The 26,732-nt window shown below is 34.5% G+C and overlaps 1 protein-coding gene across 3 annotated transcripts in view; it reads left to right on the forward strand.

The window, feature by feature from the left end:
* The window catches only part of LOC136830143 (leucine-rich repeat-containing protein 24-like), a 668,646-nt gene that overhangs the window by 56,875 nt on the left and 585,039 nt on the right, over positions 1–26,732 (forward strand). Inside the window, exons 1-2 of one of the 3 annotated variants that reach the window (XM_067089344.1) lie at positions 24,329–24,551; positions 24,771–24,924. The exons of 1 other annotated variant lie outside the window; for it this stretch is intronic. The gene's annotated coding sequence lies outside the window, so the exon portion shown is untranslated. Of the gene's footprint in view, positions 1–24,328; positions 24,925–26,732 lie in introns of those variants that run through there. One more of the 3 variants, XM_067089345.1, reaches the window with a different exon arrangement.

The raw sequence follows: 26,732 nt of genomic DNA on the forward strand, positions 1-26,732 counted from the left end.
GGGCCAATTTTTTGGATGAAGTAAAAGATTTAAAGCTTGATTAAACACATATTTTTATTATTATTATTATTATTATTATTATTATTATTATTATTATTATTATTATTATTATTATTATTATTATTATTATTATTATTATTATTATTATTATTATTATTATTATTATTATTTCCCTTAGAGATCCTTGCTCGAAATGAGAGTAATTAATCCTCAGTTTGTTAACTTGTAATTACTTCCTTTACAAAAAGCTGACGAGAATTCATATTAATGGACTTAGTACAAAGAAAAATAAAAAAAATAACATCAAAAACAATTAATTTCTTTTACACACAAAAAACGATATAAGCCACAACAGAGATGAAAAGATAAATTTCTTTATTTCCGTGCAATAATCATTTACTCTTGCCATTATACCAATTTCCAGACGAAGGTAATTGTTGCTATCTGTCTTCATCCTTTTTAATCGTTCAGTGGAAAAAAAGTCCCTCGCAAAAAGAAAATATATGTTTAAACGTGTGTTTTTATATAATTATTCCTCAGGAAATACTCATTTTTCTCTATTATTTATTTAAATGCCTCGTTTTTCTAAAGCAGTGGTTCTTAACCTTTTTATTACCACGCCCCATTTAAGAGTTGGTCCTTCCCTCCACGGCCCCCCCCCAAAAAAACCTTCCTTCTATGAGTAAAATTCCCTCCTTGACTTAAAGGAAAAAAAAAAAGAGAAAGAGAAGGGGTGTTTTTATTCTTTTGGGAATGAATTAGTGAGATACTTGACACTGCTTCTTAGCGACTCTTGTTAAGAGAATAACGCATATGATTAAAGAATTTATAATTTTTCCCTAGGGCTCGCGCCACCCCCCATTGGAAATTGCTGAACCCCCCCGCCCCCCATGTTAATGAGCACTGTTCTAAAGGTTTCCTTCGTTTTTTTTTTTTTTAGGTTAATCCTTTTTATTTGACTCTTTCATGGATAGAATCAGCCAGCTGGAAAACTCTACGGTCATTGCTACCCACATTTCACTTACTCACGATCGCTGTTTCGGAACGCGTATTAATAGATCAGGTTTCAATTCCTTGAAAAAATTGTAGATGTGAATAAGGTTTCTTTACTTTCAAATGAATTCTTTAATTTCCAACTCATTACTGAGACGATTCAGCCAGGTTCACTTACCTTTAATGAGTCTCTATATTGCAAGGAAGATTCAGCCATGTTTCACTATTAATGAGTCGATGTTTCAAGGAATATCAGTTGTTCGGTAAAATTTGGCCTGTCGATTTTTGTATGCCTAGAAAATATATAATTTTGAGTCATTATACTACATTTAAAAATCTTTCAAAAATTAAGAGTAAATCCAGATACCTTTCCCAAAGGAAAATATTAAATATTATGAATGTCTGTGGTATATTATCCATGTTTCATTTGTATTCACTATCTGAAGAATTTTGGGAGAATGAAACGGTGAAAAGGCTTTTTATTTGCTGAGCACTGCAGTCGAATGAGACAAATAAAAAAATCGTAATTATTCGTAATTATTTGAAATGCGTTTATTCTCCGCATCTTTTCGTGTTTCCAGGCTTTTAGAAAATACAGTTTTTTATGGACACTTTTGCTGTAGTATTGCTGTAGGAAGTTTGTATCATTACTGTATGATAATTCCACGTATTATTAATTTCTATAAATTAAAATCGATGCCTAAGCTACCATTACTAAGCCTGCTCGCGAATGAGACTAGTTAAAAAATGATTTGATAAATATAATCTACTGCCGTTTTCTGAATCAAAGTGTGATTTTAACCTGTTGTGCATTCAAAGATATATATAAATGATATATATATATATATATATATATATATATATATATATATATATATATATATATATATATATATATGTGTGTGTGTGTGTGTGTGTGTGTGTGTGTGTGCGTGTGTGTAGAAACTAGACTCAAGTGTAACTGTCATCTTCATTAGTGAAAGTAATTGCAGAAGAACAAACTATTGGTTCGTAAGTCCATTTCTCTGAAATTTCTCTCAGTACTTGTGTCTCATTTACACATTTAAAATACTTTGTAAGTGAAAGCTAACCATATCGGAATTTCTTTTACGTGTATAATTTATTCAGAAGTGACCGAGATATTTATTAACCACTCGCACGCTAGTGATATTCATCCATAAATTATGTGATATTGTCGACTGTGAATCAGCTGCAAATACCCGACATTTTTATGCGAATATACTTCAGGGGTTTGACAATTGTTTATGAATTTGAGAAATTTTACGATTGGGGTATTTAAAGACAATTATTATTTTTATAGTGGATAAGTTTATATTATTTTCATCATTCACTGTGCCCACATTCGTGTGCAGAATTCTGAAAACACTATGAATTAGGTAATCATAATTATTCAAAATAAAATTCCTGGATATGATAGAAATAAATATACAGAATGATGTTGATAATCATAAAAATAAGGTGACAAACTGATATACAGTTTGAATATTTCTTTTAATTAATATCTACTTTATGGCAGTCTCTCTCTCTCTCTCTCTCTCTCTCTCTCTCTCTCTCTCTCTCTCTCTCTCTCTCTCTCTCTCTCTCTCTGTATGTTTATATCATGGTCATCGTAATCAACATTTTCCACAGATAGCATCAACAGAATAGATCGCCAATCACACTTCGCTCGGTTCGAATAAGCGACTGTTTTTCTTACTGTCGATGACTTTGAAGAGAAAAATTCGGAACTGCCAGCGTTATTTCCGTAGTTCTTTTAAGGGGAAATTGAAATATTAGTATTTCTGGGTATTGTTTGGATATGTTAACCTCATGCATGTGTAAAAACGGATTTTCGTATTTTTTGAGTTTGAATTGAAGTCAGAAAAGTAAAATGAAAAACAACTGCAGTTTCGTACCATCTGATAGCAATTTTATTAAGGTACCCAGTTGATTTTGTAGGGGAGAGAGAGAGAGAGAGAGAGAGAGAGAGAGAGAGAGAGAGAGAGAGAGAGAGAGAGAGAGAGAGAGAGTTAGTTTACGTAAATATTAAGTACTCACCATCTCATGGCAATTGTACTTAGATACCTAATTGATTTTGTGAAGAGAGAGAGTAAATTAGTCAGTTCACGTAAATATTAAGTACTTACATCTCGTGGTAATTGTACTAAGACACCTAATTGATTTTGTAGAGAGAGAGAGAGAGAGAGAGAGAGAGAGAGAGAGAGAGAGAGAGAGAGAACGTATTCCTTAATATGTTCGCATAGATAAATACAAACTGCTCTTGATATTTTAGTCTGAAGAGACACGTATTCATTGGTAGGTTCTCATGAATATATAAACTGCTCATGATATTCTATTTTAAAACCAAACCCTTTTGCAATTAAAGGCACCCATATTATAACGCCACCTCACGTTGATTCTCCAGAACACATCACTAATTTACAAACCAGTTTAAAATATCATCAAAGGGTAATTGGGGTCTATAAATAAGGAAACGCGATTGTGCCAAAATTGCCTTAATTAGTCCCAGACCCGAGAGATATTAGAGCTTTCTCTTCCTCCATCTGGTTTGGGAAAACCTCCCTACGTACGAGTACAAATTGTAGTTCTTGTAGGGTAAATGTTCAGAGTTACTTTGAATTACGTTGGTGAATTTAATTGTTAAAGTATATTTAACTTATTGTTTCTCTAATACACATTATTATTCTTGTTAATGATAGGATTTCTTTTATATATACACGTACAGGCAAAGAGAGAGAGAGAGAGAGAGAGAGAGAGAGAGAGAGAGAGAGAGAGAGAGAGAGAGAGAGAGAGAGAGGGGGACGGAAATAGAAATAAAAACAGATATTAATTAAAAAAAAAAGGCATTCAAATTTTATAATAATTTGTCATATAGACAGAGATAGATATAGATAGATAGATGGGTAGATAATTAAGAAAGAGAGAGAGAGAGAGAGAGAGAGAGAGAGAGAGAGAGAGAGAGAGACTGAAATAGCAATAAAAATAGATATTAGTAAAATAAGGCATTCAAATTATAAATTGATTTGTCATATAGATAGATAGGTAGATAGATTATTATTATTATTATTATTATTATTATTATTATTATTATTATTATTATTATTATTATTATTATTCAAAGATAAATCGGCATGCTTATTTCACTGATAAAAGGACGTAAATATAATAACACCTTCAGCCTTATTATTATTATTATTATTATTATTATTATTATTATTATTATTATTATTATTATTATTATTATATTCGGTCCTTGCATCATCCTACGCTTTCCCAAGAGAGAGAGAGAGAGAGAGAGAGAGAGAGAGAGAGAGAGAGAGAGAGAGAGCCTTCGCCACCGCAAGAATTCCACCGCGGCCAAAACGCATTCGCCGTCCATTTCTGCCGGCGGGGAACAAGTAAAGTGATTTGCGCCTGATTTCGTAACGGCTTTCCTTTGCTTATGAACACAAAAGGGGACGAATTTCAGCCTTGAATTAAAGTCGGAGTGTGCCAGCCAGACGTACGATAAGCGTCGAGTTTTCTGCGCCCCCGCCCCCGGACGCGGGATGGCGAAATATGCAAATTTTCCAATTTTACTTCGCGGGCTGCGATTGAGGGAAATGAGTTAGTTTTGATCGGTAATTACTGCGCCGGGCGAAACAGTTCGCTCGCTAATTATTTATGTCAGTGGCCCTTTATTTAACGGTCTTCTCTCCTAGCTGCAACCCCTTTCGTTCCTTTTACTGTGCCTCCTTTCATATTCCCTTTCTTCCGTCTTACTTTCCTCAACCCTCTCCTAACAATTGATTCATAGTGCGACTGCTTTGAGGTTTTCCTCCTGTTACACCTTTCAAACCTCTTACTCTCAATTGCCGTTTCGGGGGTGAGTGACCTCATAGGTCCCAGTGCTTGGCCTTTGGCCTAATTTCTATATTCGATTCAGTTCAGTTCAAACCTGGATTATTTTAGCATTATTATCACTATTAAGAGACAGACCTTATTGACAGATTGATTACACTTGCAGTAAACGCTTTAACCAAATTCTGGGTCAAAATCAACAACACTGAGACAAAATCTTACAAAAAGACAAATTCTGGCAACAGATTCTTATAAACCTGATGATCTGGTCACCGACGTATAGAGGCATTTTGTCTTTGTTACTGTGTATATATATATACATTTATATATATATATATATATATATATATATATATATATATATATAGGCATTATATATATATATATATATATATATTATATATATATATATATATATATATATATATATATATATATATATATATATATATATATATATATATATATATATATATATATATATATATATATATATATATATATATATATATATATATATATATATATATATATATATATATATATATATATGTATATATATGTGTATATATATATACAGGCCGTTTTTAGTTTTCCGTCCTGCAACCCATCAAGAAAATTGGCCTGAGTCCAGAAATTTCACTCTTTAAAACTAAATATTGAGAACTGGGGATCTCTACTCTCCTGGCGCAACCCCTTGCAGAGTGAACAAAAAATATGTATAATAGTATATATAACCATAGATAACTGGATGGATACAGAGAGAGATACAGAGAGAGAGAGAGAGAGAGAGAGAGAGAGAGAGAGAGAGAGAGAGAGAGAGAGAGAGAGAGAGATTACGTAGGTGTGTGTTCCTAAGCGTGTGTAGTGCTCAATCCATCTCGATCTTCTCAGGATGAATAGCCAGCAATTTCTATGGCATCATTAGTAAGCAAGTGGAAAAAGAACGATTACGCCCACTGAGAGAGGAGACTCTGCTCTCTCTCTCTCTCTCTCTCTCTCTCTCTCTCTCTCTCTCTCTCTCTCTCTTCAGGGGATATTCATATCATATATAATTTTTTTCATCTAATCTTTTTACTCTCTGGAAAGGGTGGTGCGTCTCTCTCTCTCTCTCTCTCTCTCTCTCTCTCTCTCTCTCTCTCTCTCTCTCTCTCTCTCTCTCTCTCTCTCTCAAAATCTTACACTCTTGTAGTTTTCCATTTGTTCCACCTCCACAATATACAAAAAATTTCATCTTATGTAATGTGCTTCTCTCTCTCTCTCTCTCTCTCTCTCTCTCTCTCTCTCTCTCTCTCTCTCTCTCTCTCTCTCTCTCTCAAACAAAATCTTACTCTAGTAATTTTCCACCTCTGCTATACAAGAAAAAATTTCATCTTAAGTAATGAGCTTCTCTCTCTCTCTCTCTCTCTCTCTCTCTCTCTCTCTCTCTCTCTCTCTCTCTCTCTCTCTCTCTCTCTCTCTCTCTCCTCTGTAGCAAAGGTTAAAGCATCTCTCTGTAATCTGTTTAAAGGAGAAAAAGCACCTAGAATTAATCGCTCGTCGTAGGAGGCATAAGCAGCCGTCATTAAAACTGTGGAGTGAATCGCTTTTTCGTCCACGAGGATAATGCTTGATGAAGTGTTCCTATTTTTCTCCTTTTCTTTCGCAATTATGTGTCCCTGTTTAACCTGCTGGGTTGCATTGTCCTTGAACAGCTAAGGGAATGTGCGTAGGAGGAATGAGGGAGGGAATCCTACCCAAATGAAAGCTCTATTGAGGTATGAGAGAGTATAAACTGTAAGCATGAATTGAGAACTTATGTAAGAGCCTGGTTATTGAAGTGCTTCGGTCATGTAGAGAGAGTGGGAGAGTACATGAGAATTAAGACTTTACATTCGTGAGAGAGAGAATCGTACCAAAATGTAAGCTCTATTGAGGTATGAGAGAGTATAAACTGTAAGCATGAATTGAGGACTTATGAAAGAGCCTGCGCATTGAAGTGCTTCGGTCATGTAGAGAGAATGGGAGAATACATGAGAATTAAGACATTACATTCGCGAGAAAGAGAATTCTACCAAAATGAAAGCTCTGTTGAGGTATGAGAGAGTTTAAACTGTAAATTTGAATTGAGGACTTATGAAAGAGCCTGGAATTAAAGCGCTTTGGTCGTGTAGAGAGAATGGGAGAGTACATAAGAATTAAGACATTACATTCATGAGCGAGGGAATCCTGTTGAAGAGGAAGCATTATTGAAGTATGAGAAGATATAAACTGTAAATATGAATTGAGGACTTGTGAAAACACCTAGATATTGAAGTGCTTTGGTCATGTAGAGAGAATGGGAGAGCACATAAGAATTCTCTCACGGACTATAAAGATGAAGACTACCAGAACGCTAACTGATGGAGTGAGATAAATAATAAAATGAAAGGGCAGTTTATGCATGCGGGGTTAACGTGTTGCTGATGAGCCCTCTAAGAAAGTGTGAGGAGAAATTAGAGGTTATTTATGAGTGGGTTCATCCTTAATAATAATAATAATAATAATAATAATAATAATAATAATAATAATAATAATAATAATAATAATACCGCTTATCACTATTGCGTCCAAACAACTGAGTAATCAACCTTTTCCTCCAATCACCTTTTTTCCCTCTCATAATAGAGAAGGGTTCGCCTTACTGGGCATGTCATTTTGTACAGTTGCTATTTTTGGGCAGACCATTATGGCCCATACCAATTTTAGGGGGCGCATCTATTTTGGGGAGATACCGCGCTCTTCGAAGTCTGGGGAACTCGTTCGTGAGATTAATAAGATTCACGTGGTTACGCTGGCTCGTGTATGTATGTATGTATGTATATATGTATATAATATATATATGTATGTATATATGTATATAATATATATATGTATGTATATAATAAATAAATATATATATATATATATATACGTATGTATGTACAGTATGTATAATATATATATGTATATATATATAGATGGATAGATATATTACGGTATATATTTATACAAATTTATACATGCATACAGAGAGAGACGGACAGACAGACAGACAGACAGACAGACAGACAGACAGACAGACAGACAGACAGACAGACAGACAGACAGACAGACAGACAGAAACAGACAGACAGACAGAGAGCGAGAGATTTTAGAGAGCAAGATAAACGAACTGAAAATCAAGCTTTCCTGTTTTTTTTTTATTTTAGCTCCGAGCAAGATAGGATTGAACCGGACGTAATCCCATAGAGGTGAGAGAGAGAGAGAGAGAGAGAGAGAGAGAGAGTTTAAAGGTTCGTGTTTGGACCCAGTGATGACGAAAATGAGATAAGCCCCCTGCTATTTATACCCTTTATGGAGCATCGGTGTGGATGTTTACGGCACTGTGAATCACATTTTCTTCCCCACGCCACGCCTTCTCTTCCTTTTGTCTGTGTGTGTGTGTCTGTACGCACACACACACACACACACACATATACTCATATATATATATATATATATATATTTATTTATTTATTTATATATATATATATATATATATATATATTTATTTATTTATTTATATACATATATGTATATTATTTTTTTTATTTAAACCACTACGTATTCCTTATCCCCTTACATCAAATACCCCAATGAATTAGTAAATAGTCAAATAATGGTATGGTACTACCCGATACCATAACATTATGTACCCAGGGATATAGGCATATACCCACCACTATCAGCTGTTTACCATGTACTTAATCATATATATATATATATATATATATATATATATATATAGAGAGAGAGAGAGAGAGAGAGAGAGAGAGAGAGAGAGAGAGAGAGAGAGAGAGAGAAGAGAGAGAGAGAGAACCCACTTGTCCCTTTCTGTTTGAATGCATTTTCAACAAGAAAATCAAAGTATATCTGGAATATTTAATGGCTTATAAAAATCCCATTCACATTTTTTATACTTCAGCGCAGCCGCGGACGAATATAATTTTACGCCCAAATTCTCTTCTCATATGACAACCCACCGCTAGGTTTTCTAGATGGGATGATTCATAGGGTTCTTCACTCTAGCGTCATCTTTGGAGAGTTTTTCCTTCTCGTTGTCGTTCATGAAATCTTCAATATTCGTGTTATTTACTTTTGCAATTCTGTTTAGAATTCTGTACCTCGTAATATACTAAGTACTTACCAGTTATTATAATTAATTGTCTATTTACTAGTTATTTTAATTATTGTTCTTAACTCCCGTACCACATAATATATTAGATGTTTACCAGTTATTGTAATTAAATATAATTGTGTAGGCTAATTATATACCTGGTATACGTGTCTATAGAATTCCAATACATTATATACCCAGAATATTTTAGTGATTGGTTTCTCTTTTCTTATTATCTTTACCAAATTGTCTTGAATTCACCTATTTTCATTCATTTTCCTGAAAGCTATTCATTTCTGATTGCTTCCTTCATTCACTGTATTGCACAGTCTGACTCGGTGGTTTGTCATTCATTTTATAATATATTTTTTCATGTATCATTCTTGTAATATTTGTTCTGTGGATGCAATGCCTAGGATGATAATAATAATAATAATAATAATAATAATAATAATAATAATAATAATAATAATAATTATTATTATTATTATTATTATTATTATTATTATAAATTATTATTATTATTATAATATTTCATGCTCTCCAAGTTAAAAAAAATGTATAATCTTAAAATTATTGACCAGAAATATCACATTTTTAATAATAATAATAATAATAATAATAATAATAATAATAATAATAATAATTTATGCTACACAATTAAAAAATGGTAATCAGATAATTTACCAAAATATAACTTTTATAATAATAATAATAATAATAATAATAATAATAATAATAATAATAATAATAATAATAATTCATGATACACAAGTAACAAAAAATGGATAATCTTAATATTATTGGTCAAAAATATTACTTGTATTATATCAGTGTTAGTACTGTTATTACTAACAACACCAATAAATAACAGATGAGAGTACACTCATTTATGGGGGGATTTCTCCCCCTTTGTGCTTCTTGAGGGGGGGGGGAGAGTGGTCAGCACGCAAACGGCAGACACGAATCATTCTCATTTATGCCATTGACTTATCGTACGTCTGGCAGAATCAGGGGACCTTTTACGGTGGTTTATCTAAATTTCAGTGTTTTGGTGTTATCTTGCGTCTGGTAGGGGTACACAGGTGTGGTTGTCGTGCCGACTTTTTGTTTATTTATTGCTTTTTCCTTTCTTTTTATTAAGGGTTTCTTTATTTTGCTGTTTTAATCTTATTTTTCATTGCTGTTGCTGTCTTTATTGAGTTTTTTTTATTTATGTGTGTAATTATAGTCTCTTATTTCACTCCCAGCTCTGAAAAAAAATTATAAAGACTTTCATTTAAGTTAAATTTATTCATTTTAGTTTCCTTACATATTCCATTTTTATTCATTTTATTAATTTTTTATTGAACAATGCAATTATTTTTGATATTTTCCTCTTTTCCCAGATGCTATGAATACATTATATATTTTCCCTGTGTCTGGATGATAAATATTTACATAGATATTGCTGTTTTCTTGGATACCACTAATATTTGTAAACATTTTTCTTTACCTCAATATCATATATACTCGACATGTTTACTTCCTTTTTGCCTCTGTACCGTTTAGTTATAAATATTTTCTCTAAGCATAGATAACGTAGATATTTTACTTAGCATTTCATTTTCCCGGAAAAATCAGGTGTTATATATTTGTTTGGTTTCAGTGATGGTAAAAAAAAAATAGCATAAATTTTTCCTTTTTCGTATGAAGGGAATTAACTTGTCATATTTTCACAGTTCTTGTCGGTATTAAGTGATTTTACCATATATACACATATAGATAGATAGATAGATAGATAGAAAGATATAAAAATATACATATAAAATATATAAATATATGTATATATATATATATATATATATATATATATATATATTTAAACTCTGTTCCCTTTCATGACATCTTTATTTATCCAGAACCCAGTTAAAGATAAGACTGAATTCCTCTGTTATTTGTTTTTAATATATATGTTGCGTGACTGAGGACAGACAATGAACACATCACGTTTGTCTCTCGCACCTGGGTGAGTAATCATTACGGAGTTTTTCCTACTCTCTCTCTCTCTCTCTCTCTCTCTCTCTCTCTCTCTCTCTCTCTCTCTCTCTCTCTCTCTCTCTGACAGACAACTGTACCCTAATTGGCAGCTTGGTCATGAAAACATATAAATCATTACGCTTGCACGCAAGCAGACATCTTTATTTACTAGATTACGAGGGATGAAAAAGAATAAAAATGAGAGTCGGTGACGGAAAAACAGAGAGAGAGAGAGAGAGAGAGAGAGAGAGAGAGAGAGAGAGAGAGAGAGAGAGAGAGATCAAAGCTGTCATGTGAAAGGTTATGCCCGTTTTTGTTTCTTAAAGAAATGGTGATATATGTTATGTTTTTGTCACAGATGTGATATTGATCGTGTAATGTGTTGAGTTAGATAATGTGTGGATAAATCTCGTAAGATTTAAGGCTTTAAATCACAGGGACAATATCCCAGTAGATAATACCAATTAAGTATAGAGAGTAATAATAATAATAATAATAATAATAATAATAATAATAATAATAATAATAATAATAATAATAATAATAATATTGTATATCAGGTCCACAGTAATATTCAATGGTATTCTTGTTAATTTTATAAAAAGTTACAAAAGGTTGCAGAGAGGGATATTCTCCTCAGATGTGATAGGGAAACCACGCCTCTCTTGTGGGTCAGATATGTTGATGACATTTTTGCAATCATCAGAGGGACAGAAAGAAATCTAACTAAATTAGTAGAAATAGCAAATGACATACTACCATCAATAAAATTTACATGGAAATAGAAACTGACTCCAAGTTGCCCTTCTTAGACGTATTAATCTTTAGAGATTCGAGTAGACAAAAGTTTAAATTCACAGTATATAGGAAGACAACCAACTCTGAAAGTTATATACATTTTTATTCTTTTCATAATAATAATATCAAAAGTAATGTAATAATGAACTTTGCAAAGCCTTCAAGATTTGTGATCCAGAATATATTAATGACGAAATACATCACATTATGGCAACTTTCAGTAAGCCTTAGGTACCCTCCCCCACTTCATTGAAAATATCTCACGTGCCCGCAAGATTTTATTGCCCTAAGAATAATAACTTAGAGGAAAACCGGATAGATTTTAACCTTACCTTTAACCCTAACATAGATATTATTATAAATATGTAAATAATATTAACACTAAAATTGTTTTCAAATATACCAACACGATAAGAAATAACCTAATAAAAACAACAACAATCATAATAACCCCATAGTACCAGGAGTATACGAAATACCATGTAAAGACTGCAAAGGTAAATATTATTATTAGAAACACGTTTAGTGGAACATGACGGGCTTTTCTCATTACATTCTCAAAATAGTGCAATTTACACACGCATTCATTAACGATCATAGACCGGACTGGAATAGAGCCAACATCATTCATTAGCAACGTCAACATAAGAAGATTTATCGAGGGCGCCGCCATAAATATTAGAATCATTTAAGGAAACAAGTCGTTCGTTAACGAGGACCCGCTTTAACTTTCATGTAATCAAAACATTTATTAAAGGTTTTAATGTTAGGACAGGCTCCTTTAATGCTGCCGTTATCGAACACCCACGCAGACACCTTATAACAGCCGGGATACCGAATGTCACCGCTAACAATGAATTTCATGCAGAACAACAACAACGGGTGAGGAGATCAAGAAGAATAGCCTCGCGGAATATAGGAAGAGGAGAAGCAATCACCTAGTTGGATAGTTGACCGTCCTGCTTGTCGCCTCGTCCGTTGGAAAAAGCACATCGTTGAGGTCGTCCAATGGTTCCACACTTGAAACCGGTGCTAACATATTTACTCATTATGTCAATAATTTTTAGTTCGACTGAAGATGAACCCAGGACAGGGTTCAAAGCTTTTGCAACCTTTTGTAACTTTTTATAAAATTAACAAGAATACCATTGAATATTACTGTGGACCTGATATACAGCATATCCCGTTCTCGATCTAGAGAAGAAAGACCTTATTATTAATTATTATTATTATTATTATTATTATTATTATTATTATTATTATTATCAAGCGAAAAATGCATATTATCGATATTTACCTTCAGTAAGTTTAATCATAAAAATATATACGAAATTTGAGCACTAATGATAATTATTAAAGATATTATTATTATTATTATTATTATTATTAATAGCAATAAGAATGATAGTGATTATATTGAAACAGAAACAACAGCCGTCATATTATTATTATTATTATTATTATTATTATTATTATTATTATTATTATTATTATTATTATTATTATTACCTAAAAAAATTAAAGCACCGACACGAACAATAATCCTTTAACACCCAGAACGAGTCAAAAAAATAAATCACCCCCCCCAAAAAAAGGAAAAAAGAAAGCGAAAAAAAAGCAAATAGCATTTTCGCCCTTGCAAGAGAACAGCCCATATTGCAACTTTCCCCAGATGCATCGCATTTCTCGGGCCAAAACGTCTTTTGCAACTTATGCCGGCTTAAATATACATTTCCCAGCTCCGCCCGGTGAGAATTACAAAGAGTAATGCCGCCCTTTTCTCTCTCTCTCTCTCTCTCTCTCTCTCTCTCTCTCTCTCTCTCTCTCTCTCTCTCTCTCTCTCTCTTTTGTGGCGAACTTAACACTTTCCTTCTCACTCCCAGCATGAATTCAAAGTCGAAACTTATCTCTCTCTCTCTCTCTCTCTCTCTCTCTCGTTCATGTTTCTCATGCGAGATGGGATCATTCTCTGTCTGTCTGTCTCAGAAAGATAGAGAGAGAGAGAAAGAGAAAGGGAGAGGGAGAGAGAGATGCATATGTATATATATAGTATATATATATATATATGTATATATATATAGAGAGATATAGATATATATATATATATAAATTATGTATGTTTGATGAAAGAATATATGTGTGTTATTTTGCCAGAAAGAGAGAGAGAGAGAGAATGTCAATTAAATCGCCTCATAGTCCAAGAAATATTTATGGACACGGATTAAATACGTTCCCTATTTTCTTTGTCACATGGACCTTTTTATATTTGTTTTGATATTTTTTTTCTGACGGAGAAATTTAAGTTAATTTTTTCCCCTTTTCAGAAATAGACAGAGATTATTTAATATATATATATATATATATATATATATATATATATATATATATATATATATATATATATATATATATATATATATTCCAATGATCCAATGATTCATGTCAGTTGTTTTAGTCAACATTCATTTGTCTGTGGATGACTGAGAAAATAAAGTTATAATTCTCTCTCTCTCTCTCTCTCTCTCTCTCTCTCTCTCTCTCTCTCTCTCTAAAGCAAACACTCTCTTTATCATTCCCAGCTTGAACCTATAACCTAACCACCATCCCCTCTCTCTCTCTCTCTCTCTCTCTCTCTCTCTCTCTCTCTCTCTCTCTCTCTCTCTCTCTCTCTCTCTCAGCGCTTGCAAGCAAGGGGAAAGCAATTTGAGAAGCACATCCTAAGTGGACCACGGGGTCATCCCGGAAAGCCTGGCCCAGAATGCAAGAGGCGGTCAATCTCTTCCTCAGAGTCATAACAGGGGCTGCGTGACCCCCGGGGGAAATGACCCCTTAAGAAAATGCAGATTGCGCATTCCTCTCCTCGGCGATATCTCTGTGGCTGATGCAGATTCTGGGGCTGGGGGTGGGGGCCCCGTTGCCTTCGTATTCTGGGGCGGGAAGCGTTGCCTTCTTATTCTGGGCCGAGTTACATTGCGTTCATATTCTGGGGCGGGGAGTATTGTCTTTGTATTCTGATTCTGGGCCAGGTGGCATTGCGTTCATATTCTGGGCCAGGGGGCCATCACTTTCATATTCTGGGGCTATTGAGCATTGCCTTCATATTCTGGGCCAGGGAGCCTCGACTTCATATTCTGGGCCCGGGAGCCTTGACTTCATATTCTGGGCCGGGTGAGCATTGACGTCATATTCTGGGCCAAGGAGTGATTCAGATTTTGGAAGCATGGGTGATTCAGATTCTGGGGTCGAGGAGGATTCAGTTTCTGGGGCCAAGTTGATTCGGCTTTTGGGACCAATGGGTGACGTAGTTTCTGGGACCAATGGGTGATTCATTTTCTGGGACCAAGTTGATTCAGATTTTGGGAGCGTGGGTGATTCTGAATCGGATTCTGTCAGTTTGAGTAATTTAGATTCTGGGACTGAATTGGCCAAGATTTTGGGCCAGGGATGATTCAGATTCTGGGACCAAATTATTCAGATTTTGGGAGCATAGGCGATTCAAATTCAGGGACCAAACTTACTCAGATTTTGGGATCAAACTGATTAAGATTCTTCAGGGGACCAAGGTGGGGAGGATTCAGTTTCAGGGCCCACGAGTTGTTAATTTTCTGGACCCATGGATGATTTAGATTCTTGGACATTAGTGATTCAGATTCTGGGACCACGACTGGCCCAGTTTCCGGGACCCTTTTTGATTCAGTTTCTGGGACCAAGCTACTTCATTCGTGGGACTATGAATAGTCAGTATCTGGGACCATCGTTAATTCATATTATGGGACCAAGCTGTATCAGTTTCTGGGACCAAGAATGATTCAGAATCTGGGAACATGGATGATTCGAATTCTGGGACCGCAGGTGATTCAATTTCTGGGACCATGGGTGGTTTCACCCGTCATGTCCAACTTTCATTTCCAATCTATTTATTTTAATCTTGTAAATTTTAATATAATTATCAATATTTATATTTTGTGATATTTCAGTAAAAATTCAAATAGCATTTTTGTTGATTCATACATCTGCTTTAAATATATTTAAGTATTTATTTAGATATATAAATATTTAAAGAAATATTTAAATATAGTTATACTTTAGCGTTTATTGAAAGGTCTGAGATTTTTTAATACCGTATTTTGTGGAATTATTTACATAAACAATTCTTGGAAAAGGTGTTAGGTAATGTTTCTTGTCTGAGTGTGCCAGGAATTTTATGCTGAAACATCTTTATACACTTATACGTGCACACACACACATATATATAATGAGAGAGAGAGAGAGAGAGAGAGAGAGAGAGGCTTTGTGTACATAAAGAGTGGAAAAGTAAACACCATCACAATTTTCACTTGCATACTCTCTCTCTCTCTCTCTCTCTCTCTCTCTCTCTCTCTCTCTCTCTCTCTCTCTCTCTCTCATCTCACCTTTTCCTTTATCTTCTTTGATGCCCTGCCCTCTCTCTCTCTCTCTCTCCCCCTCTCTGTCTCTCTTTACGTGTCTTCAAAGGAAGTGTCGACATGAATACACGTTTGCTGAGGGCGAGGAACTGAATGGGATGGGAAAAAAAAAGAAATATTCCCCACTTGTTTACGAGGCTTACATAAGCGAACGTTTCTTCCCAGCGTTTCTTCCCGACGTTTCTTCCCGACGTCTGGCGCGTTTGTTTCCATTTGGTTTTACAGACTAGAACGGTTAGGGTTTTTTTTTTTTCCAATTTCCTTTTTTTTTTATTGTGGCATCTCGTTGGCTGCCTTGGGTAGGTCAGGGAAAAATGAAGGTGAACAGGCATAACAGATTTCCTGTGGCTGTGGAGAGCTGTCGAGTGATGCTGCGGGGTTTATTCGTGAGTGCTTTGTCTGTTTGTGTCTTTGTTTTTAATAGATTCTAAGAGAAACACAGTAAGAAATATATAATTAATCTTCGCAAACAGTAATTTTTAAGTATCTTCCTTTTTTGACAATTTTTTGGTTTGAGAATCAAATGATAATTATTTGTATCTTTAAAAAAAATGTCAATACTTGATCAAGGAAATGGGGGGGGGGAGGGAGAGAGAGAGAGAGAGAGAGAGAGAGAGAATGATATCCCCTTATGCAAAAATTAAATAGGAGACCAGGTATCTTCTTCTGCATCCCCAACATAAGACTTCTCAACCGCCAGCGGTTTGTTTACAAGAGTCGAGAGGTGTTTGTATGTGTGTGTTCATACACAAACACACACACGCACACGAAACAAACAAACACTCGTTAAACAAACACCCACCAGGCTGCGGAACAAACAAACAAAATACCCCATCAACTGCGCTCCAAGGAAAGATTTATGACTGTAGGCCAAACTCGGAGTTTTTTTTTATATTCGTTGTATGTGCTTGTTTTTTTTTATCTTTTTTCTTTTTTATATTTTCTTTTTTTCTTTCGTTTTATTATTCATGATTCTGCGGGCGTGGTCTGCATCTCCCGCCAGAAGGTCGTGAGTTTTTTTTTTTTTTTTAAAGGCGTGAATCTTTAATGACTTAGTTTTTTTCTTATTCAGTGTTTTTTTTATATTATTGTGTTTTTTTTTTTTTTTTGCCTTTTTATGCAAGTGAGGTTCAATGCAGAACTTAGAAGATGTTTCCAGATTTTTTTTTTCTCCTTGGGAAAGTTTTATATGGGAAAGTTTTTTATTTTTCATTTTTTTTTGTTTTTATGTAGGGTGCTTATATTATGTTGCATGAGGAAATTATTATTTGCACGCATGCGCACGATTATATAGCCATACATACATACATATACATGCCTGCTCACTTACACACACGTGTGTGTGTGTGTATATATATATATATATATATATATATATATATATATATATATATATATATATATATATATATATATATATATATATATATATATATATATATATATATATATATATATATATATATATATATATATATATATATGTATATATATATATATGTATATACTTATGTATGTATATGTATATATATATATATATATATATATATATATATACATATATATTTAAATAATATATTATAGTGACTTATATCCAAGAACGTATTGTTCTAGAATCACAATTTGTATAATTCTGCTTACTAGCAAAAAAATTAAGCCCACACCGGCAGCACAATCAGACTTAGTGATATCGGCTGTGGAAATTTACCGTCAACTAAAAAAAATGACTACGAAAAAGTATTATTATCTCTTTATCACAGAGAAATATATTCATAAATTTTTGAGAAGAGAGAAAGGGGGAACGAACACCAGTGCTTAGGCCTAAAAGCTGAGAAGCATTCTGTGAATTTCTAAGCAGTCCTAAAGTAAATGTCAGCCATTGAATGGAAATACCATACGAGTAGTGTTCTTGTAACCTTTGCGAATAGAAAGCTTTGTCTGACTTTAGGATTTTGGATAATAATAATATTAGGATAGTGATTTTGTTTGTATTTTCCTTCTGCCTTCTACGATCTATTTTCTATATTCTTCACTACCTTTCCACCTCCTGGTATTCGGGTTTCTCTGCCTTCTAAGAGGTATTGTTATACCTCTCAGATATTAGGTGTTTGCCTTTTCCAGATATTTATGTCTTTAGGGATTACAGTTTTCACTTTCCTGTGGATATTTCTACCCTTCAGGATTTGAAAGCTACCCTGGGAATTGTTTATATGCCTGTTACTCTATAAATCATTTCCTGTGGGCATTTCTACCCTTCAGGATTTGATTCTATCCTTCTTCAGGATTTGAAAGCCACCCTGGGATATGCACATATACCTGTTACTCCATGAATCGTTTCCTGTGGGCATTTCTACCCTTCAGGATTTGAAAGCCACCCTGGGATATGTTTATATGTCTGTTAATCTATAAATCATTTCCTGTGGGCATTTCTACCCTTCAGGATTTGAAAGCCTCCCTGGGGTATGTTTATATGTCTGTTACTCTATAAATCATTTCCTGTGGGTATTTCTACCCTTCAGGATTTGAAAGCCACCCTGGGATATGTTTATATGTGTATTACTCCATAAATCATTTCCTATGGGCATTTCTGGGCATTTCTACCGTTCAGGAATTGGACGCCCACCCTGGGATATGTTTATATGCCCATTACTCCAAAAATCATTCGCTGTGGGCATTTCTACCCTTCAGGAAATCTGAAATTCACTGTATTTCTTCCCCAAATACATAAAATGTTTGACTTTCATCTCCCATGTTGTGTGAAACTGGTGGATCAGATTGCTAGCACCAAATTGTATACTTTTCACTGTTTACACAATGTGTTTTAATTTTAAGATTTTTTTGTATTCATTATTCAAGGAAGGGAGAGAGAGAGAGAGAGAGAGAATGTCTTATGGATTAATCTTTTACATATCTACACATTTTAACTCCCGTGCTATTGTTAAATATTTTTGGTGTTTACCTATTCACGAAAATGAATACCAAGCTGAGAGAGAGAGAGAGAGAGAGAGAGAGAGAGAGAGAGAGAGAGTTTCAAATGGATAATTCTTTACCATCTCATCACAAAATAATGCGTGAGTTAATGTTAAGATTTTTTGTGTTACGCAAGAAAGAGAGAGAGAGAGAGAGAGAGAGAGAGAGAGAGAGAGAGCTGGTAGGAGGAAGGACGCCCAATCCTTGAGCACGAATGCTTAACCCTGAATTATGTGCTGAAACCAAAGCTTGGCAAACAGAATGCGTGATTTTTGTGTTCCTGTGAGATTTCATATTTTGGGAGCTGTTTTTGAGTGTTATTTGATGTTAGAGCCGCATTCCTTTTGTTTGAGTTATTTACCAGATGTTGACAGCTGTCTTGTCTCTCTACGGAACATACACACACACACACACACACACAGATGTATAAATATGGCAAGAAAACGGTTTATATTTTTTTTTAGTAGAGATAAGAAAAAAGGTATTACTGAAATATAAAGCATGAGTGTAATGTTTAGGAACGAATGAAAGCCAAAGTTTCTCTCTCTCTCTCTCTCTCTCTCTCTCTCTCTCTCTCTCTCTCTCTCTCTCTCTCTCTCTCTATCAGTCTATCTCCATCCCCTTCCCTCTGTGTACACACACACACACACATATATATACACATATATATATATATATATATATATATATATATATATATATATATATATATATATATATATATATATATATATATATGTATATATCAATATATATGTATGTATAATATATATACATATATGTACATACATGTATACAAGTATGTATAAAGCAAAAATTTAAATCCAGTACCCTAATAACCGGTCGGAGTACAATTGACATCATGACAAACATGACAAAAAAAAAAAAAAGACACAACATGAAATATATTGAAAACCCACAGGAAAAACTAATCCCACAAAAGTGTCTTAAGCAGCTTACGAGGATAACATTACAAAAACAATACTGGACGAAAGTGACAGTTTTTTTTTTTTTTTTTTTTGTATACTCGACTTTTGGTATAAATGACCACCGGTTCTCAGGTGAGGATTCTTGGTTGGTGCGTGTTTTTTTTTTTACTTTTTTTAGAGAGAGAGAGAGAGAGAGAGAGAGAGAGAGAGAGAGAGAGAGAGAGAGAGAGAGAGAGTCAGACATTTTTAGTAATGTGTGACTCCGTATACAACTGCAATATTTTTTTTTTTCGTATCCCTGAAGAGATATAAAGTTGAATACAGCCGACTTGATCCAAATCATATAATTATGGAATATATGACAGACAAATTTGATTAATTAGTTCCCAGACGACCAAGTCCCGTTGGGGGTAACAGATTGAAATTAAGGCTTGTATTTCAGACCTCTCTCTCTCTCTCTCTCTCTCTCTCTCTCTCTCTCTCTCTCTCTCTCTCTCTCTCTCTCTCTCTCTCTCTCCCTACTGTACATTCATCTCTCTCTCTCTCTCTCTCTCTCTCTCTCTCTCTCATTCTATTTCTCTCACACTATACATTCTCTCTCTCTCTCTCTCTCTCTCTCTCTCTCTCTCTCTCTCTCTCTCTCTCTCTCTCTCTCTCTCTCTCTCTCTCCCTTCGCATTCTCTTTCTCTCTCTCTCTCTCCTCTGTACAGTCTCTCTCTTTCTCTCTACTGTCTTTCTCTCTCTCTCTCTCTCTCTCTCTCTCTCTCTCTCTCAGCTCTCTGTCTCTCTCTCTCTGAGAGAGAGAGAGAGAGAGAGAGAGAGAGAGAGAGAGAGAGAGAGAGAGAGAGAGAGAGAACAGAAGCCTGACGCCCAGCCTTCTTCGAAACGCAGGTATATATATAAATTAGAAAATCATTCACAACGAATCTGTAAGACGTGACGCAAATCCGTCACTCTATCTAATTACGGTGACAAATACGCGGCTGTTGGGATAGGGAGAGGGGAGGGGGGAGAGAGAGAGGGGGCGGTTAGGGTTTGGGTGGTGAAGGGGAGAGGGGGTGTAGGATAACTCCCCCGCTGTTGATAGTAATTGAACAGTGGTCATACGCGTGTGGTTATAATGAGGGTTGCATAGTTGTGATTCTATACATGTGTAAATGTATGTGTGTGAAGACATTCCCTTATACGTGCATGTATCTATCTGTATGTATATATATATATATATATATATATGTATATATGTATAATATATACATATACATATACAATATACATATATATATATATATATATATATATATATATATATATATATATATATATATATATATATATATATATATATATATATATATATATATTTATATATAAATAAATATGTGTATATATACACATACATAAATTATATATACATATACATGCATATGTATATACACACATATATATATATATATATATATAGAGAGAGAGAGAGAGAGAGCGATTGGGTCTTTGCATGAGAACAATGACTAAATCCTGAGAATTATAGAAACCTATAGAATATCTTTCCCGCCCAAAAAATCTTTTTTGATAAACCCAAAGATTTTTTTCCCATTATGAAAGATTATCACCAACAGCTCCCAATAACCTAATTAAAAATGAGTAAAATGGCGTCCAAGGTTCTTCGGCGCAGTCGATTTTTCTGTACAGCCGCTACAGCGTATAATAATCAAGGCCACCGAAAATAGATGAATCTTTCGGTGGTCTCGGTATAATGCTGTATGAGCCGCGGCCCGGTGGTGGCATGGCCTATATCGCTCCCAGTAGCACGACTATGGGTAACTTTAACCTTTAAAAAAACGAAAACTACTGAGGCTAGAGGGCTGTAATTTGGTATGTTTGACGATTGGAGGGTGGATGATCAACATACCGATTTGCAGCCCTCTAGCCTCAGTAGTTTATAAGATCTGAGGGCAGACAGAAAAAAGTGCACACAGAAAAAGTGCCGACAGAAAAAAGTGCCGACAGAAAAAAGTGCCGTCAGAAAAAAGTGCCGTCAGAAAAAAAGAGCCGACAGAAAAAGTGCCGACAGAAAAGTGCCGTCAGAAAAAGTGATGACAGAAAAAGTGCCGTCAGAAAAAGTGATGACAGAAAAAGTGCCGACAGAAAAAGTGCCGAAAGAAAAAAGTGCCGTCAGAAAAAAAGTGCCGTGAGAAAAAAGTGCCGTCAGAAAAAAAGTGCCGACAGAAAAAAGTGCCGACAGAAAAAAGTGCCGTCAGAAAAAAATTGATGACAGAAAAAGTGCCGACAGAAAAAAGTGATGACAGAAAAAGTGCCGACAGAAAAAAGTGCCGTCAGAAAAAAAGTGATGACAGAAAAAGTGCCGACAGAAAAAGTTGCGGACAGAAAAAAAAAATGCCCACAGAAAAAAGTGCGCGCAGAAAATAGTACGGACAGAAAAAAATGCGGACAGAAAAAGTGGCGAAAGAAAAAAAGTGCGAACAAAAATAGTGCGTGCAGAAAAAGGTGCGGACGGACAGAGAAATCCAGCGCAATAGTTTTCTTTTCAGAAAAATAAGGAGAGAAAAAACAATCTCGAACGCAGTACATAATTACAGGGTCAATATTAGACCAAGCCTCGTGCCAATCTTATTTATTTTTTCCAGAGGGAAAATTGTTTATATGTTTATCATTATCTCTAATGATTCACTAATTCATATATATATATATATATATATATATATATATATATATATATATATATATATATATATAGATATAGAGAGAGAGAGAGAGAGAGAGAGAGAGAGAGAGAGAGAGAGAGAGAGAGAGAGAGAGAGAGAGATAATTTAAAATTGAAAAGCACAGATAGAATTGAATTATTTTTTCGCAGTTTAAATATTCAAACTTATCTTCAAATAAAAATTCGAATATTAAACTTGATTCCCATCTCTCTCTCTCTCTCTCTCTCTCTCTCTCTCTCTCTCTCCACCTAACTGAATCGACGCAAATCGAGGGAGTTTGAACGAATCAACCACAATCTTCAATTCATAAGGTTACGGAATCGTGCGTCAGGCAACGCTACGCAATTACGGCAGTGTGGTCAACGCTATCTGGGCGATCTTTCCAGGCTAATGTCTTCTCTCTCTCTTTTTTTTTTAATCTTTATCTTTATAATGTCTCCATATTTGTTTGATGAATCATTAATACATTATTTGAACTACTGGGGAGAGAGAGAGAGAGAGAGAGAGAGAGAGAGAGAGAGAGAGAGAGAGAGTTCTAAGGATGCAACTGTCAAATGTTACTGATATAGGCCTACTTGAATTTAAAAAATACAGGTAAACTTAAACCTTCAACTTACTAAACAATCAGTTAATGTAGTTTCCGTTTCCTAAATAAGGTAATTATTGCTCTAAGCTATTTTTTTTTAAAGAATATATACGCTACCTAATTAAGCTATTTGTTTATTCTCGGTGTCAAATTGCACCGGGTGTTAACGAAGCCGGGTCTCAATTAACCGGGAGTCGAAAGAATACCGGGAGTGAAATAAATAAATAATATATATATATATATATATATATATATATATATATATATATATATATATATATATATATATACATATATATATATATCATCACGTGAGCGCCACCTGCCCAGAACGGAAGAAAGACCGGGAAAAAATTCAATATTATTATATATAAACACCAGTGCTGCTAAGCTCTCTCTCTCTCTCTCTCTCTTTATATAGTAATCCATAGAACTACTGACTAATAAAACGACTGTTATTACTGTTGACACGATTAAATCTCTCTCTCTCTCTCTCTCTCTCTCTCTCTCTCTCTCTCTCTCTCTTTTATATAGTAATCCGTGGAACTACTGACTAATAAAACGATGTTATCACTATTGACGCGATTAAATCTCTCTCTCTCTCTCTCTCTCTCTCTCTCTCTCTCTCTCTCTCTCTCCGCGTCAGCAGAATCAGCAAAGTTGAAGAACAAGCAGAACAAGAATAACAAGAAGAAGGACAAGATAGTTTAGAAGCGCGCGTACGATACTTTTTCCCCTTCTCCCTCTCTCCCTCACTCCAACAACAGCACCACCACCTCCACCACCACCACCACCACCAGCAGGCAGCGCCGGCAGCAGCAGCAGAGCCGACGAGGGGGGGTAGAGGGAGTCCGTCGGAGCCGACGGGCTGAGTCGGTGTTGAGACAGTGTCGAGTGAAGGTCGTCCGTCGCGCTCGAGCCTTTTACCACCTCCTCCTCCTCCGCCTCCGCCGCCTCCTCCTCCTGTGAGCCAGGAGATGTGACGGGAGGAGAATAATAATAATTGAATCGTGATAATTACTAATTATCGTTTACGGATGACATCCTGGAGGAAATGGATGATGATGATGAGTGAGTGATTATATTGATATGTAATTTTTTATATATATAAAACCCGTTTTTTTGGAAAAAAAATCGAAAATTTAAAAAAAAAAGTTGCCGGTTACGTCGTGATGTGGAAGCCAGACCACGTGGTATGATGGAAGCTTGTTTTTTTTTAATATAAATATATAAATTTAATATATAAAATTATTATATATTAAGGCTTACAGAAAAAAGTTTATTTTACAGTAAACAGACGTTGCTTTGACAGTGAAATATATAAATAAAATAAATATATATATAGTATATATATTTAATAACCATAACAAATTCATAGACAACTCCGACCTATATGAGTGTAATAACACCTGGGAACAGTATTTAAAGTCTTCTCATAACAAAGGTAAGATTACATTATTTTTACGAGTCATTTTAATGTAATTTTAGAGCTAATTTTAGTGTATTTTAATGTAATTGAAGAGCTAATTTTGGTGACGAGTTATTTTAATGTAATTTGATGGGTAATTTTATTGTATTTTAATATAATTGAAGAGCTAATTTTGGCGTAATAGAAAGGTAATTTTTGATGTAATTTAAATGTTGTTATAGGTGTTTTGAGTAGATCTAAAAATGAGGTAAGGTTAGATTATTTTCGAGTTATTTAAATATAATTAGAGAGGGAAAATGTAATGTAATCGAAAGGTAATTTTCGTGTAATTAAAAGGTAATTTTAAATGGTTGAATAGAAATCAAACTGAATTGACTTTATTATTTTAGTGTAACTAAAGAGGTAGTTTTGATGAATTGACTGATTATTTTAATATAATTACAGAGGTAATTTTGATGTAATCGAAAGGTAATTTTTAATGTAATTCAAAGGGAATTTTATGTGTTTGAATAGACAACAAACTGAATTTAGAACCGATTGATCTGTTATTTAAGAGTTATTTTGATATAATTAGAGGGGTAATTTAAATGTAATCCACGTGTAATTTCAATGTAATTAAAAGGTCATTTTAGGCCTTTGATCAAATGAATGGGAGTCGAAAGTGGTCAGGGACTCATTTACATAGGCCTAAAGCCTAGGCCTACCGGCAAAGATACTATGTATCAGTTTAACATGGCGAGTAATGCTCTCTCTCTCTCTCTCTCTCTCTCTCTCTCTCTCTCTCTCTCTCTCTCTCTCTCTCTCTCTCTCCCCATTAAAGAAAACCTACATTAGTTTTTTTTTTTTTACTTTGATTTGCTGTTGCTATTTATTTGTCAGTTTATTGTAATTTTTGTAATTTGCAGATCACGTAGGCCTATTGATGGCTAGTTGAAAATTGTCGATATTATTATTATTATTATTACTATTATTTCACTAATTAACGTTGTTTTTCCTTAACTGTTAATGCTACTTTTGGTTCACTTCATAAATGATCTAGGCCTATTATTATTATTATTATTATTATTATTATTATTATTATTATTATTATTATTATTATCCATCCAGCTTGTAACTTTACACTTGAAAATTTTGGTCCAACGAATAATAGGCCTACCTTACCTGTGTCTTTCATAGGGATGGGGAAAATAGGCTTATATAGCTTAGCATAGCTTCGTTTTGTCTTTAGAGGTCAAGTTAGGTCGTAGGCCCATAGCTTAACTTAGCTTATGTCAATTTGGGTTAGGTTAGGCCTAGGTCAGGCCAGGTCAACCTGGGTCAAGTTAGGTTAAGGTAGGTCATGTTGGGGTAGGTTTCGATTGATAGGTCAAGGTCAGGTGACCTTAAAAGACACTTTTCTGGTTACAAGGAGGATAACTCGTGCCGTTTTCCTCTCATGAATGTAAACCAACCATAGTCAACTGACCACCAGGTACTTAATGCAGTGCTTAGGTTACCTGGCTCACAATAGATATCTGGGTGATGAATTCATTCATTTCTGTTGTACACATATATATAAATTACAAACATACACACACACACATACACACAAACATTACTCTCAGTTACGGAAACTTCATTCTCTCGAAAGCCCACAGAGACAGCAGGCAGGAAAGAAAGCAAGAGAGAGAGAGAGAAAGTAATGTAAATTTAAAATGGAAAGCGGGATTCCCCAGAGGAGACTCTAATGGCCTTTTCATAAGTGGGAAAATAAATTGCTGTAATGCAGTAGTACTTGGTGAGAGAGAGAGAGAGAGAGAGAGAGAGAGAGAGAGAGAGAGAGA

Source organism: Macrobrachium rosenbergii, chromosome 46, assembly GCF_040412425.1.
Source record: "Macrobrachium rosenbergii isolate ZJJX-2024 chromosome 46, ASM4041242v1, whole genome shotgun sequence".
Lineage (NCBI taxonomy): Eukaryota > Metazoa > Arthropoda > Malacostraca > Decapoda > Palaemonidae > Macrobrachium > Macrobrachium rosenbergii.